Source organism: Odocoileus virginianus, chromosome 20 (assembly GCF_023699985.2).
Source record: "Odocoileus virginianus isolate 20LAN1187 ecotype Illinois chromosome 20, Ovbor_1.2, whole genome shotgun sequence".
Taxonomy (NCBI): domain Eukaryota; kingdom Metazoa; phylum Chordata; class Mammalia; order Artiodactyla; family Cervidae; genus Odocoileus; species Odocoileus virginianus.
In genome coordinates this window covers 44,707,313-44,722,442 of record NC_069693.1, presented here as the reverse complement: position 1 = coordinate 44,722,442, position 15,130 = coordinate 44,707,313, and the positions used below count along the sequence as shown (strand labels likewise).

The following is a 15,130-nucleotide window of genomic DNA, read 5'->3' as shown; positions in this document are numbered from 1 at the left end:
TTTTTTCCCATTCTGAAGGCTGTCTTTTCACCTTGCTTATAGTTTCCTTTGTTGTGCAAAAGCTTTTAAGTTTCATTAGGTCCCATTTGTTTATTTTTGCTTTTATTTCCAATATTCTGGGGGGTGGGTCATAGAGGGTCTTGCTGTGATTTATGTCGGAGAGTGTTTTGCCTATGTTCTCCTCTAGGAGTTTTATAGTTTCTGGTCTTACATTTAGATCTTTAATCCATTTTGAGTTTATTTTTGTGTATGGTGTTAGAAAGTGTTCTAGTTTCATTCTTTTACAAGTGGTTGACCAGTTTTCCCAGCACCACTTGTTAAAGAGGTTGCCTTTTTTCCATTGTATATTTTCACTTCCTTTGTCAAAGATAAGGTGTCCATAGGTTCGTGGATTTATCTCTGGGCTTTCTATTCTGTTCCATTGATCTATATTTCTGTCTTTGTGCCAGTACCATACTGTCTTGATGACTGTGGCTTTGTAGTAGAGCCTGAATCAGGCAGGTTGATTCCTCCAATTTCATTCTTCTTTCTCAAGATTGCTTTGGCTATTTGAGGTTTTCTATATTTCCATACAAATTGTGAAATTATTTGTTCTAGTTCTGTGAAGAATACCATTGGTAGCTTGATAGGGATTGCATTGAATCTATAGATTCCTTTGGGTAGTATATTCATTTTCACAGAACCTATGGCTTTTTAACTGAGATCACACACCTGGACTCAGAACTAAAAGCTCAGGTGCTTGATGTCTCATTTCAGAAAGTAAAAGACAAACTGATAGGTAAGAAGTGGACTTATTTAGAGAGAAACACACTCCACAGAGTATGGGCCATCTCCCAAGGTGAGAGAGTGCCAAAATATGGTGTGATTAGTTTTGTATGGGCTGGGTAATTTCAAAGGCTAATGAGTGGGGGGGATTATACCAACAATTTTGGGGAAGGGGGAAGAGAGATTTCCAGGAATGGGCCACCACACATGTTTTGGTCTTTTATAGTTAGCCTTGGAACTGTCATGGCACTGGTGGGTGTGCTGTTTAGCATAGGCTAATGTATTACAGTGAGCTTACAATAAGGATCAACAAGGTCCATGGAAGGCCAATCTTCCACCATCTTGGATCTAATTGGTTCTAATCAGCTTTTGTCATGTCCTATGTCTATGTCATTCTTTTGAAAGGTATGACAGATCCCTTTCCCTCCTGTTTCACCAGCACTATAAGATCTGTGGGTATTTACATTTATGCAGAAGAAGCACAGGGCAGAAACAGAGCATCTGAGGGGCCAGCAAATGGGTATTCACATGAAGGCAGAATGGGCTGATTTGAGCAAAGCAGTTGAAGCAACAGGCCTTTTGCCAGCTCCAATATTGAATGAGTACAAAGGGTCTCTGATTCAAAAGATACAAGATATCAAAAGTTAACATAAGAACTAGAAAATTAGAGCAATTAAGCAATAAATCTCAGGAAAAATTAAGAATAAAAGTTATCTCAGGAATGAAACTAAATAAAAAAGAAAACAAGAGTGAATACATATCATAGATATTGCCTTATGGGAAGTAGAAAGTGAAAAAAGTTTTTAAATTAAAAGAATAAAAGAAAAAGGATTCAAGAGACAGTGACAAATATTGAAACCACGTAAATGAGATCCAACATATTGTAACAGGGCTTCCCTGGTGGCTCATTTGGTAAAGAATCCTCCTGCAATGTCGGAGACCTGGGTTCGACCCCTGAATTGGGAAGATCCCCTGGAGGAGAGCATGGCAACTCACTCCAGTATTCCTGCCTGGAGGATCCCCATGGACAGAGGAGCCGGGAGGGCTACAGTCCATGGGGTAGCAAAAGGTCAGACACAACTGTGCGACTAAGCACAACTCTGAAAGAAAATGAAACAACGGAACAATATGACAAGTACTAAAAACTGTAATTCAAGAAAATTGTCTTGAATTGAAGAGGCACACCTTTACCTGAAAATATTGACCCAGAATGACCGACTCCAAGAAATATTTTAGACCTTAAAGGAAAAGAATTAAATTGCCCCCCCCCTTTTTTTTGCATCAAGGCAAGAGGGCCAAGTGAACTTTGATGGAAAGAAAAGATTTTCATTAAACTTTCAACAACAGTGGTTTATGCCAAAAGAAAATGAAAAGTCATATATATAAGATAATCAAGGAAAGAAAACATGAGTCAAAGGCTTTGTATCCAACTGAATTGAGTATCCAACTGGGTAAAGGGGCAAAGAAACGAAGAACATGCTATCAACATGCAAAAACTCAGGGAATCTTGCTTAGATTTCTGGTCTCTTTGAAGAAGCGGTGTTTGTGATGGAGATGAGTCATACAGATGACTTCTAAGGAGGCCAGCAAAGTTTTACCTCTTTTCCCTAGTGGTGGCTATAAGAGTATTCATCTTACAATAATCACTAATCCATATGTATGTTTGGTATAGCTTTCCGTAAATGTGTTTTAGTTGCTCAGTTGTGTCCGACTCTTTGCAACATCATGGACTATAGCTCGCCAGGCTCCTTGGTCCATGGAATTCTCCAGGCAAGAATACTGGAGTGGGTTGACATTCCCTTCTCCAGGGGATCCTCCCAACCTAGGGGTCTAACCTGAGTCTCCTGCATTGCAGGCAGATTCTTTAGTGTCTGAGCTACCAGGAAAGCCCATACTTTTCACTTTTCAAATGTGGTTTATTTTATAATAAGGTTTAAAAAAAAGAAAATAAAATAGATAATTACTGTTTGAGAGATTTTAATATGGGCTAAGGAACTATTGGTAAATTTTAGGTATGCTATATTAGTACTGTAGTTATGTAGTAGAATATTCTTATTTTTTGAAGATGCATGCTGAAAAATTTACTGTAATTTACCTTAAAACATTCTAGTAAAACAAAACTGATTATATGCAATTTGTTACTTTAATTTTTAATTGAGGTGTAAAATAAATTATATATTACATAAAGACCTTAAGTGTTACAGTTACATGAGTTTTGACAAATGCCATTACTCTATCAAAATACAGAATATTTTCCCCAGAAAATTTTCTCTTGGCTCTTCCCAATAAATCCCCTCTCCTGCCCCCACTGAGGAAACCACAGTTCTGATGATCGCTTTCACCATAGATTAGTTTCACTTGATCTAGAATGTCACATAATGGAATTATACAATACATACTCTCTAGACACACTTTTTTTTAACACTTTTAATATCCCTGAAATTGGAATGTATCTTAGAAATTGGTAGTGTTTTAACAATTAAATGGCAGTGTTTTCTTCTTTTTATTTTTTTTTATAAAATAATGGAGTATCTTATAGTCAATGTCACCTTCAATCTGATGAAGTGTATTATATACAGATGAAGCAAATATGGCAAAAATATTAACAGTTGTTGAAGCTGGTTGGTGGTATATATGGGTGTCCTTTTCTGTGAGTCTGAAAATTTTTATATAAAAGAGTTTACTGAATAGATAAGCAAATGATACCACAATTGTGATATCTTCCTTTGTCCATGGAGGAGGAGAAGGTGACTCCACATGGCATATATCACTTTAGCCACTAGCAGAATTACAGCTATGGTCACATATTATTAAAATATCTTTAGAGTTGAAACTATTTGGTGTCATTTCTGGGCTCCGAAGAGCTTCAATACCATAGTCCTTTATGTCTCAGCATGGAAAATAATTCAGCAAGGGGAAACCTACAGAAATAGGTTTTCAAAGGGAAGTTCTGACTCTGCCATTAGACAAACTATGTGGCCCAGAAGAAATCTGCAGCTCTTCCACTCCCAGTTGCCTCATCTGTATGACAGATTAATAGCACCCATCTCTCAGGGTGGTTGAAAACTGAGTAAGAAAACAAAAGGGAAAGCATTTAGCAGAATGTAAAATTACTTTCAATGTGAGCAGTTAACTATTTCCTGAGAAGCGAGAGAAAAACATTTGTTGACTGAAAAATAAAAACTCAATCTAGGAGGTAAGAATTATGTTTTATTTGGCAGACAAGACTGAGGACTTAAGCCTGGAAAACAGCCTCTCAGATAGCTCTGAGGGACTGCTCTGAAGAGGTAAGGGAGGAATCAGGATATATAGGAGTTTCTGCAATAAAAAGCAGGTGGTTGGAACTGTCCATGGGATTCTCCAGGCAAGAATACTGGAGTGGGTAGCCATTTCCTTCTCCAGGGGATCTTCCAAACCCAGGGATTGAACCCAGGTCCCTTGCACTGCAGGCAGATTTTTTACCATCTGTACCACCAGGGAAGCCCATTAAAAGATTACTGTTAATTAAAGAAAACAAGACATCTCAAGTTAATGAATTTAGCGATTTTCTATGTTTAGGAAGATGCAAGAGTCTGGGCTCATTGAAATCATTCCTTTCATGGGCATCTTAACTATCTAGTGCCAGTGTCCTGCTTTCTCCATTCTGAATTCCCTCAGGGCACACAGTGGGAGGTGACTGCGGTGGTTACTAGTTTGATGGATGAAGCATGCTTTGCTTACTGATCTGGGAGATGACATTTTTCGTTCACACACTTTATCTCAGATCTCAATTGGCTCATGGTATGGGGTGGGGGCGGTGATAACCCTCATTGGCCCCTATCTTCATGGGGGTGGGGACTGGATAACCCAAGGCCCTTTCGGTTCTGACATCCTGGCCTTCTCTAAGTATGGAGGATTTATAGACACCAACTTCGTGGTGTTTTTACCAGGGCCCTGGTTTGTCCCACTTCACCTGTTACCTACCTAGTGGAGCCCACAGGGAATTTGCTATGGTCACATAATATTAAAAGATCTTTAGAGTTGAAACCATTTGGTGTCATTTCATGGCTCTGAAGAGCTCCAGTACCATAGTCCTTTATGTCTCAGCACAGAAAAGAATTCAGCAAGAGGCAAAGTGACAGATAAGAAATGATTTATTAGAATAGAATGCTTGTGAGGCTAATGAGCAGGAGGGCAAGAGGATGCTGTGCCCAGGAACTTACTGTGCTTACAGTTTTATAATCAAAGGAAAAGTCAGGGGCAGAAAAATCTTTGTCTCTCTTGAGTAGACATCATGCTTCCACCATCAGCTCCTCCTCCTGGATGGGCAGAGGAGTTTTCTTGTCCCTACATGTTCAAGCTAGGTCCACAAATTATTGCTTTTTATGTGTGCAAAGAGCATGCCCTAGGGATCATTAACTTATTGAGCTCATTGGGCAGGATGCGGGTCTCATGCCACCATTGTTTTGTGGTTTGGGAGCATGTTTCATGCTTCTGTTGCATGGTTTTGTACCTAAGCAAGCCTGCTTGGTTTCATGGTTAAGCAAACCTGTGGTCTTTAGTAATCATTAACTTACAGGGGTGTCCCATATTTTTTTACTTACAATCCTCTAGTGGGATTAACTATTTAATCACCTGTTTTTATCCATTCATTCTGTTTCATCAGACTGACATCAGCAAGACGGTGGATGAGTAGGCTCTAGGCCCTTATTTCCCCCCATGCAAACATTAAATCAACAATCAGAGATTGGGTAAACTAGCTTAATAAGAGCTCTCCACATCAGTCCAAAAAGCCACATTCAAAGTATAAGTTTTATGACGTTTTTTACTTGTCCCTGCGCCACCCTTTCCTCATCATAGCAGATAGTGGTTTAGGGAGTAACTACCCAGTCCCCAGTTTTCTTCTGTGAACTAGAGAAGGAAGAGTGGACCTAATTTTCAATATTTTAACCAGTGTGGGAGCTGTCTGCTTGGTCTCTGTGTTGCCTAACTTGAAGCTCAGATGAACAAATATGGCACAGCTCAGATCTCAGGTTGGGAAACGCTGTGGGAAGTAGTGGACTTGGCTCATGAAAGCCACAGCGGGACTACAGACCCACACACTCCTGGAGCAGAAGATTACTCATTGAGAAATTCAAGAGACCACGTAGATCCCCTTAGGGCTTCCCTCAAGGCTCAGAGGCTAAAGAATCTGCCTGCAGTGCAGGAAACCAGGGTTCAGTTCCTAGGTCAGAAAGATCTCCTGACAAAGGGAATGGCAACCTACTCCAGTATTCTTGCCTGGAGAATTCCATGGACAGAGGATCATGGAAGGCTACGCTCCATGGGGTCGCAAAGGGCTGGACACACCTGAGTAACTAACACTCACTAGAGCCCCTTGAAAAGCAGAGTGAGACACTTAGGGAAATTAAAACATTTTAAAGCTACCATATATATGGGAGAATTGGGAATCAGAGTTTTCTGGTAACAAGGTGGCTCAACATGAGCCATTAGATGGTTTCAAGAGAGGAGCTAGCCAGTCACACGCTTGATTAGAGAGTTGGAAATTTCAGCCCCACCTCCCAAACTCCAGAGAGATGAATGAGTCTAGAGATTGAGTTCAATCACCAGTGGTCAATGATGTAATCAATCGTGCCTACATTACATTGATTGATGTAATCAACAATCAAAAGTTCAAAACTTTTTAACAAGGAGCCTTGGGGAACTTATAAGCTGGTGAACATGAAACCAAGTCCCACCCATTACTGAGTTTGTGATTATCCAAAACTTTATTATTTTCTTATCCCCTCTGACCTCAATTCTGTGCTAACGGAACACTAATCAAACAGTCAGACGACTAAAATTGCTGTTGTCCATAATATCATTAAGCTGTGCTATGCTCAGTTGTGTCTGACTCTTTGCAACCCCACGGACTGTAGCCTGCCAGGCTCCTCTGTCCATGGGCTTTCCAGGCAAGAATACTGGAGTGGGTTGCCATTTCCTCCTCCAAGGGACCTTCTCGACTCAGGGATCGAAACTGAGTATCCGGCATCTCCTGCATTTCGAGCAGATTCCTCACTGCTGAGCCATTGTGGTGGCCCCCAACATCATTAAGATAACATCATCAATGTAACATTGCTATTATAGGTATCATCATTAACGTACAAATTTAGATTGTTTCTCCAGGGCAAGATGAACCCTCCCAACTGTTGGATCTCCTAGCCAGAGAATTGTAAACCAGAGACATCCTCACCCCCAAAACTATGATTACGAAATGTCACAGAAATGTCAGAAGATGATGATTAACCCCACCCTCTTCATTCTTCCTCTTAAAAAAAAAAAGAAAAAAAAAAAAAAACCCATAGACTTACCTGGCAGTCCAAAAGTTAAGACTCTGTGCTTCCAATGCAGGGGCCACTGATTTGATCCCTGGTCAGAGAACTAAGATCCCACATGTTGCATGGCATGGACAAAAAACAGAAATAAAATAACAATAATAAAAAATCAGAGAATATTTGCATATAAGTTTAAAAAAAATTTTTTTTAAAAACCCAAACTTCAAAGATCAAGTTGGAATGGTTCTGTGGTTTTTCTCCCCACTCCTTGGCTTTGGTGCCCTACAATAAATGCTATGCTTTCCTTCACCACGACCTGGTATCAGTAGATTGGCTTTGCTGTGTGTCAGCAGGTGGACTCTGGTTAGTGAGCAAACACATCCGTGTGCTAGCAGGATGGTGTGCCATCCTCTACCTCTTGTGCTGCTCCCCTCCGCCTACCCACCCTATGCATCTCTTCTATTTGGCTGCTTCTGAGTTATATCCTTTATAATAAAACTATAATAAGTATAGAATCTTCCTGAGTTCTGTGACTCATCCTAGAGAATTACTGAACCTGAGTGAAGAGTCTTGGCTGGTGTCAAAAGTGGGGGCAGTCTTGTGGGACTGAACCTTTAACCTTTGAGATCTGAAGTTCAAGTCTTAGTGCTGCCACTTATTAGCTATGTGATCTTGAAAAGTAGCCCAATCTCTCTGAATATGAATTTTCCTATCTGTGTAATAGGGATTATAGTAGTCACTATGTCATAAGGTTGTTCTGAGGGTTGTTTGATATGATGCAGTAAAGCACTTAGCACAATATCTGACACATTAAAATTTTTAATAGCTGTTAGCTTTAACTGAAACCATTTGGTGTCATTTTGGGGGCTCTGAAGAGCTCTGGTGTTCATAGTCCTTTATGTCTCAGCACAGAAAGAATTCAGCAAGAGGCAAAGTGATAGATAAGAAATAACTTATTAGAATAGGTTACTTGTGAGGCTTACAAGTGAGCAGGTGAGAGGATGCCATGCCCAAGAACCTGTGGTCTACAGTTTTATAATCAAAATAAAAGTGGGGGCAGAAAAATCTCTGTCTTTCTTGAGTAGACATCATGCTTCCACCATCAGCTCCTCCTCCAGGTTGGGCAGAGAAGTTTTCTTGTCCCAGCATGGTCAAGCTAGGTCTACAAATTATCATTTTTATAATAATGTGCAAAGAGCATGTCCTAGGGATCATTAACTTACTGAGCTCACTGAGCAGGATGTGGGTCTCATGCCACCATTATTATATTGTTTTGGAGCATATCTCACATTTGTGTTGCAAGGTTTTGTTTCTAAACAACCTGTTTCATGGTTAAGCAGACTTACTTTTTTGAGTAATCATTGACTTACAGGGGTATCCTGTATTTTTTATACTTACAGTCCCCTAGTGGAATTTAATCATCCACTTTGTCCCTTTACTCTGTCCCTATTATAATAATATTATTGCTAATGAAGAAAGATTTTTCCCAGGCCACTCTGGTGCTAAAACCAAATCACAAATAATTTATGCTTGTTTCTCCAGGCATAAAATAGGAGACAGATTCCCTTTCTCATTTGTTTTATTTATTTATGTTGGTGTATAATTGCTTTACAACATTGTGTTAGTTTTCTGCTGCACAACAGAATCAATCAGCTGTGTGTGTACATCTATCCTCTCCCTCTTGGGCCTCCTTCCCACGTCCCCAGTCCCACCTCTCCAGGTCCAGATTCCCTTGTGCAGGGTTTTAGAACACTAGTCACCCATACTCCTTGTACTGGTGCCTTTACAATAAATGCTGCATTTTCCTTCACCAAACACACACACAGAATTAGAATCCAAACCCCCACCCCCAAACTAAAGGAGTAAATGAGAACAACAAATGACAATGGGTTATGATATCACCTAGACATTTTTTCTCCAAACTTCTGAGGTCCCAAAACTATTTTGCAAGCTTCTCTAGGTGAAAGATTCTGTGGCTTCATGAAGAAAATATCTGGGAAACTGAATGAGTAAACCAGTTGAAAGTATTGATTTGAACCATTGCTTACTTAATATTCTGTCTACTGAATAGCTGAAGTCATTGAGTTTCCTGCTAAGTATTCTCTTTATATTAATACCTAGGGCTATTTCTGAAATTTTTCCCAAATGCCCTCCATGGAAAAAGTAAAATCCAGGGAGCAGGAAATCAAAGGATGTAGAACAATAAATACCCTCTGAATGACCGAGGTTATGTTTGCTCCTGAATCTTAGACAATTGTTTTCTTTCAGTCCTCTACCCTTCCCTACCCCTGTTCTCTGATACCTGGTTTTGTTGCGTCAGCTGCTAAGACCACAACGTGTCTGCCTCCGTTTTGAAATGTTATCAGTGCAATACTGAACTGCAAATATGGCTTTTGTGAAATGTCTCTATTTGGTCCCAATCTCCACAAATTCCACTTGTGTCAAATGCACCAGTTGCCTGTGTCCAGCTTGGCTTTGAATCACAAGTTTATCTTTAACCCACTTTGCACGTCATTTTGAAAGCTTACTAGTACATGTGTCCTGGCTATCAGCCCACCTAAACTAATATTTACTTGTTAGAGAGGCAGTTAGTTGTTCCAAAGCCACTCAGAGCAGGTAGGATCTCAATGAAACCCTTCCCCTAAATTTCCACTAAAAACTGAAGCCCAACTTTTCAAAAATGAGGTTCTTATTTAGAAAGGAAAACACGAGGACCAAGGATGGGAGCTGACTGGTCTGTGGCGGAAAGAGAGAGGGGGTGGGGAGGAAAAGGGAGAAACCCACATAAATGCCTCCAGAACCACCTCCGTAGCCACATCTGAAACCATCAGCATTTATTTTGTTTCCTTCTTAAATGTTCTTGCATGGCACAGGAAATCCTTGTTCCTTCTTTTTTGTGGCAAAATATACATAACATAGGATTTACCATTCTGAACATTCATAAGTGTCCAGTTTAAGAACATTTCCGTTGTTGTGCAACCATCACCACCATCCGTCTCCAGAACTTTCTCATCCTCCCAAGAGGAGACTGTGCCCCTCTTAAAAAGTAACTCTCCATTCCACCTTTCCATCCAGCCCTTGGTAATCTATTCTAATTTTTGTCTCTATAAATTTGCTTATTATAGTTACCTCTTTTAAACACAAAGTAATACAATAATTGTCCTTTTGTGTCCATACAATGTTCTTTTCACTCAGCATAAGGTCTTTAAGTTTCATCTATGTAGTAGGGTATGTCAAATTTTTCTTCCTTTTAAGGGTTGAGTAATATTTCATTTTATTTTGTTTATCCACATTTTGTATATCCATTTCTCTGAGATTTGGGTTGTTTCCACCTTTTGACTATTGTGAATAATGCTGTTTCGAACACTGGTGCACAAATACCTGTTCAAGTCCCTGCCTGCCTATATCTCTTTTGTGTATATATCCAGAAGAGGAATTGCTGGATTATATGATAATTCTATGTTCATATTTTTTTAATTTATTTTTATTTTTAACATTCCTTTTTAAATTTATCATTTATTAAAATATTGATAATACATTAAGCAAAAAGAAGGCTTAATCACCAATAATCCCACCACTCAAAGATAAGCATCTTTAACAATAGAGTGTGTATCCTTTCAGACTTTCTAATCTACCCAAATATACACAAGGAAAATAAATTTTTTAAATGTCATTTTAATCCTCTCAGTAATTCTCTGAGGCAGATAATGTTGTCACCTCACTGACAGGTAAGGAAACCAAGGTGAACAGAGGCTGCATCTGTGACTGGGGGAGTCAGTTGCAATGGAGGGGGAAGCTTGACTGTCTTTAAGCTCTCAGAAGAGCCAGTAACTTAGAAATCACGTAGAAATGCAAGTAGTTCTGCAGATGAAGCATTTAAGCCTCAAGAAGAGATAGTATTGGTTCAAGGTCATACATCTGATTAGTGATAAATTTGGAACCAGAATCCAGACCTTCCTGAACTGGACTTTTCCCACCATGATAGTGCCCTGCCTTGCCCTGCACCTGTGGTTCTCAAATTTTAGTGCACATCAGAATCCTGATTATAGGAAAATCTCTGGGTAAAACTATTCCCAGAGTTTCAGAACCAGCAAGTCTGTACGAAGGCTCTGGAAATTAAATTTTAAGCAAAAACTCTGGGAACCACTTTAGAATCACTGGCCTAGACCATTGTTGTTCAGTTGCTAAGTCATGTCTGGCTGTTTGCAACCCCTCCATAGACTACAGCATGCCAGGCTCCTCTGTCTTTCACTATCTCCCCGAGTTTGTTCAGATTTCTGTCCACGGAGTTGGTGATGCTATCTAACCATTTCATCCTCTGCTGCTCCCTTCTCCTTTTGTCTTCAATCTTTCCCAGAATCAGGGTCTTTTCCAGTGAGTCACCTCTTAACATCAGGTGGCCAGAGTATTGGCGCTTCAGCTTCAGCATCAGTCCTGCCAATATATAGTCAGGGTTTATTTCCTTTAGGATTGACTGGTTGGATCTCCTTGCAGTCCAAGGGACTCACAAGAATCTTCTCCAACACCACAATTCAAAAGCATCAAAATTCTTTGATGCTCAGCCTTCTTTATGGTCCAACTCTCAAAGTATATGACTACTGTGAGAAACCAAAGCTTTGACTATACAGAACTTTGTTGGCAAAGTGACGTCTCTGCATTTTAATACACTGTCTAGGTTTATCATAGCTTTCCTTCCACGGGGCAAGTCAAGGTATTTGATTACTGAGAGTGCTAACTGCTACCAGCTTCCCAAGAGTCCTTGGGAGCAAAGGACTAAGAGCTACCCTTAAGCACTCAGCCCAAGCATGATCTGACATTCTGAGAGGTCACATACCTCTCCCTACAACACTACAGTGCCCACCTGCTCTTCCGGGAAGAACCTCTCACCTTCTGTTCTGTGGTTACTTATGAAGGTCTCTCATCATCCTCACTGAGTGGAATGGCCCTCATTTACTCCAACAGCGGGCTGTACCACACTCTTAGGAGCTGCCTTTTCCACACTTACCATGAGCTGCCCAACTCCTACTGGACTGCAAGCACTTTGAGAGCCTTGTAGAATCAACTTCCACATTCATTTAATGAAAACCTCTATGTGCCAGGTATTATACCAGGTTCTCAGGATGCCTGTCCATTTCCCATCACCCACACTCTAGTCCAGGCCAACCCTGGACCTTATCTGTGCCATAGGTCATCCTCCTGCACCCTCCATTGTCCTCCTCCAATTCATCTTCCATTCAGCAGAATTTTAGATATAAAATATGATCATGTAATTCTCTTATTATTTTAAGCCTTCCAGGGGCTTCTAATTGTTCTTAAAATGAAACCAAAATTATTACATTTAGAACCTGGCCTATCTGTCCTAGCACAGCTGACCTCTGACCCTTGTCTTCCAGTCCTGCCCCTCCCTCATGTCTGAACTCCAATCACCCTAGACTTCTTGGAGCTCTTCAGACATCTCAGCCTCCAGCGATCCCTAGCTTGTGATGCTGTCTACCTCCCACCAATGCTAAGATGGAGTGTGAGGTGCAAGATGAACATTAAGAATCCACTGCTGTACGACCAAGCAGAAGGAAGCATGATCAGGCAGAGAAAGAGAACCCATAAGGCAGGCCTGCCAAAGATTCAGCCAACATCCTGGAGAAGCCCTGGAGCAAACAGCGCTCCAGCACCTCCCTTGGGCTTCTGCAGTTAGGGTGTGGCAGTGACCTCAGGCAAGGCAGCTCTGTGCAAATGCTATGCAAGGCTGTCTGCTGACTACACCCCTTGGTTGAAGGCAAGTTCTCCTTGATAGGTGAGGGCACATCTCTGTGTCTACCTCACCTGCCAAGACTGCTATCCCTCATCATCTGTCAGGCAGGTCCAGCTTGCAGGCCACTTCCTCTGGGAAACTTTTGCTCAGATCTTTGGGCTATAAGTGCTCATAAATTTCAGCAATTATCAGTTTGTAATCATGGTTGTGTGTACAATTATCTAATCAACAGCTGCTTTCCCTAATAAACTATATGTTCTGTATAGGCAAGGATGATCTGCGAGACTACAGACCCAGAGTTCAGCAAGTACCTGGCACCTTGTAGGTGCCCAGTAGAAACTTGTTGAGAAAAGGATTAAAGACTGGTACGTCTTGCACAATATGATTCTCTTAACTGTGGATCAACAAGAGCTTGCTGTGTATTTGGAGTTCTCAGCTCACAGGGAGGGCATTTATGACCTTTGCAATCAGGTTTTATTTTTAATATTTAGGAGCCTGTTTCCTGCTCCACCCTGACCTGGTCTAGAAGGCAAAATAAAGGCAGAATTCACACTATTACCACCACCATCATCACAACTATCACCTAAAAGCTTTTTAAGGGCTCAGTGCATTGCAATGGGTAGCTCAAATTTCCAAATCCAGAGAGCTATGTAAGCCTGGTTCCTGCATGTATAGGCTGCAGCACTGTGTTAGGAATCCCACTTCCTGGGGCACTCTTAACTGTGCCACCTGAAGTCACTTAATTTCTCAGAACCGCATCTGTAAAATGGGGATAATGCTTGTCCTTTCTCTTTCATTTAGGTCAGGTTAAAATGCAGTGATAGACAAGAAAGTGTTTTGCAAATTATAGTGTTGTTTACAGGAATGCAAGGGAACTTCTCATGCAATCTTGGCAGGTTGGCAAAAGGCATTTTTGGAACACTGTTTTGTTTTCTACAATGATGACCTGGGAGCCCAAGTACATGGGCTGTGCTCTGGAAGTTTGCTTTTCTCAGTTGCACAAATGGATTTGTGCTCACCTAAACTCACCCTGCCTCCCAGCCCACTGTCCTTCTGATCAGGGGTGAAGACAGCAGGAAGGGACTGTGTTTACAGTCTAGGCAGGTCAAGGTTAAGTGTGTTTTGGAGATGGAGAGGAATGCATGGGTGTGGTATCTCCCCAACTGAGCAGAGCAGGTAAGAATATGACATTGAAGGCAGTGGCATCGTTAGAGAAGCTAAGTTCCCTGAGGGAGAATCTTCTACCTGGAGACTGAACACCTATCCTTTGAGACAGGCTGGGAAGGAGCTAGTGCAGACACAGGTGCTGAAGGTGGAACCAGTGATGAAAAGCCCTCCACAGGCCAACTCAGTTTGCTAACAAAGAAACACTCAGAGCCACCTTTGGTTTCTATTGCTCTCCCCATCCTCCTTTCCTCTCCACTGGTAATCAATTTATTTAATTAAAGTTTACGGCATTCTCTTGACAAAGAGGAATAAGAGTGATCCATAGCACCAGGTTCCAAACTCTTGACTTCTACAGTTAATTCACTGAACTTTCCCCACAGTCTCATGAGGTAGGCGTGTTATCTCATTTCACAGATGGGGAAACCAGGCTTACAAAGGCTAAGTAACGTGCTCAGTCAGCCAAGTGATAAGTGGCTATCTGTACCTATATTCAAACACATAGTTTCTAGTACCTTCTCCCCGGTACTGCTGTGTTTAAGTGCCCCTGCCCCCCACCCTTCACAAAGCTAATGTGAGTGGGTGTTTGTTGGGGTGAGGGAGCTCTGGACTGTTTATCTGCCCGAAAACACCTACAACACAACTTCCAAGCCCAGAGGGACCGGAGAAGTCAGTTAATCCAACTTAATCTGTAGATAGAGACTCTGAGGCCCTGAGAGGGGACGTGACTTCTCCCACATCCTTTCTGTCCACTTGGCTGTCTCAGCACAGGTGTCTTCCATTCCTGCTCTTGCCCTGCACTTACTCTGGGTGAGCCAGGATGCTTTGGCCTGCAGTGTCAACTACAAATTGGCACTTACCAAGAGCATTGCCAATGACTGAACAACAAGGCATTTGCCATCTGCCTCTACGGAGATTGAACCCGTGCTGCTATAGCTGCTGACCTTCAACAACCCCTGCAGGAGTTCAGGGTGGAGTGAGGCACTCTGTGCTCCAGGGAATCTGGTGGGACAGGTCTTTTAGTTAGTTGGATGTTTTTAGGAACAGATTTTATCATCTCAATCCTTGCATCTCCTCATATCTAGAGAAGCACTAAATCCCTTCATGGTTACACCAGACCCTCATGACTAATAAAAAAACCCTTTGTAAATTGAACACT

General features: G+C 41.3%; 1 long non-coding RNA gene across 2 annotated transcripts in view; it reads right to left on the bottom strand.

Moving 5' to 3' along the window:
- The window catches only part of LOC139029928 (uncharacterized), a 40,929-nt gene that overhangs the window by 16,179 nt on the left and 9,620 nt on the right, over positions 1-15,130 (bottom strand). For both annotated transcript variants that reach the window (XR_011482247.1, XR_011482248.1), the window contains one exon: positions 7,095-7,164. This is a non-coding gene — a long non-coding RNA (uncharacterized lncRNA). The remainder of the gene's footprint in view (positions 1-7,094; positions 7,165-15,130) is intronic.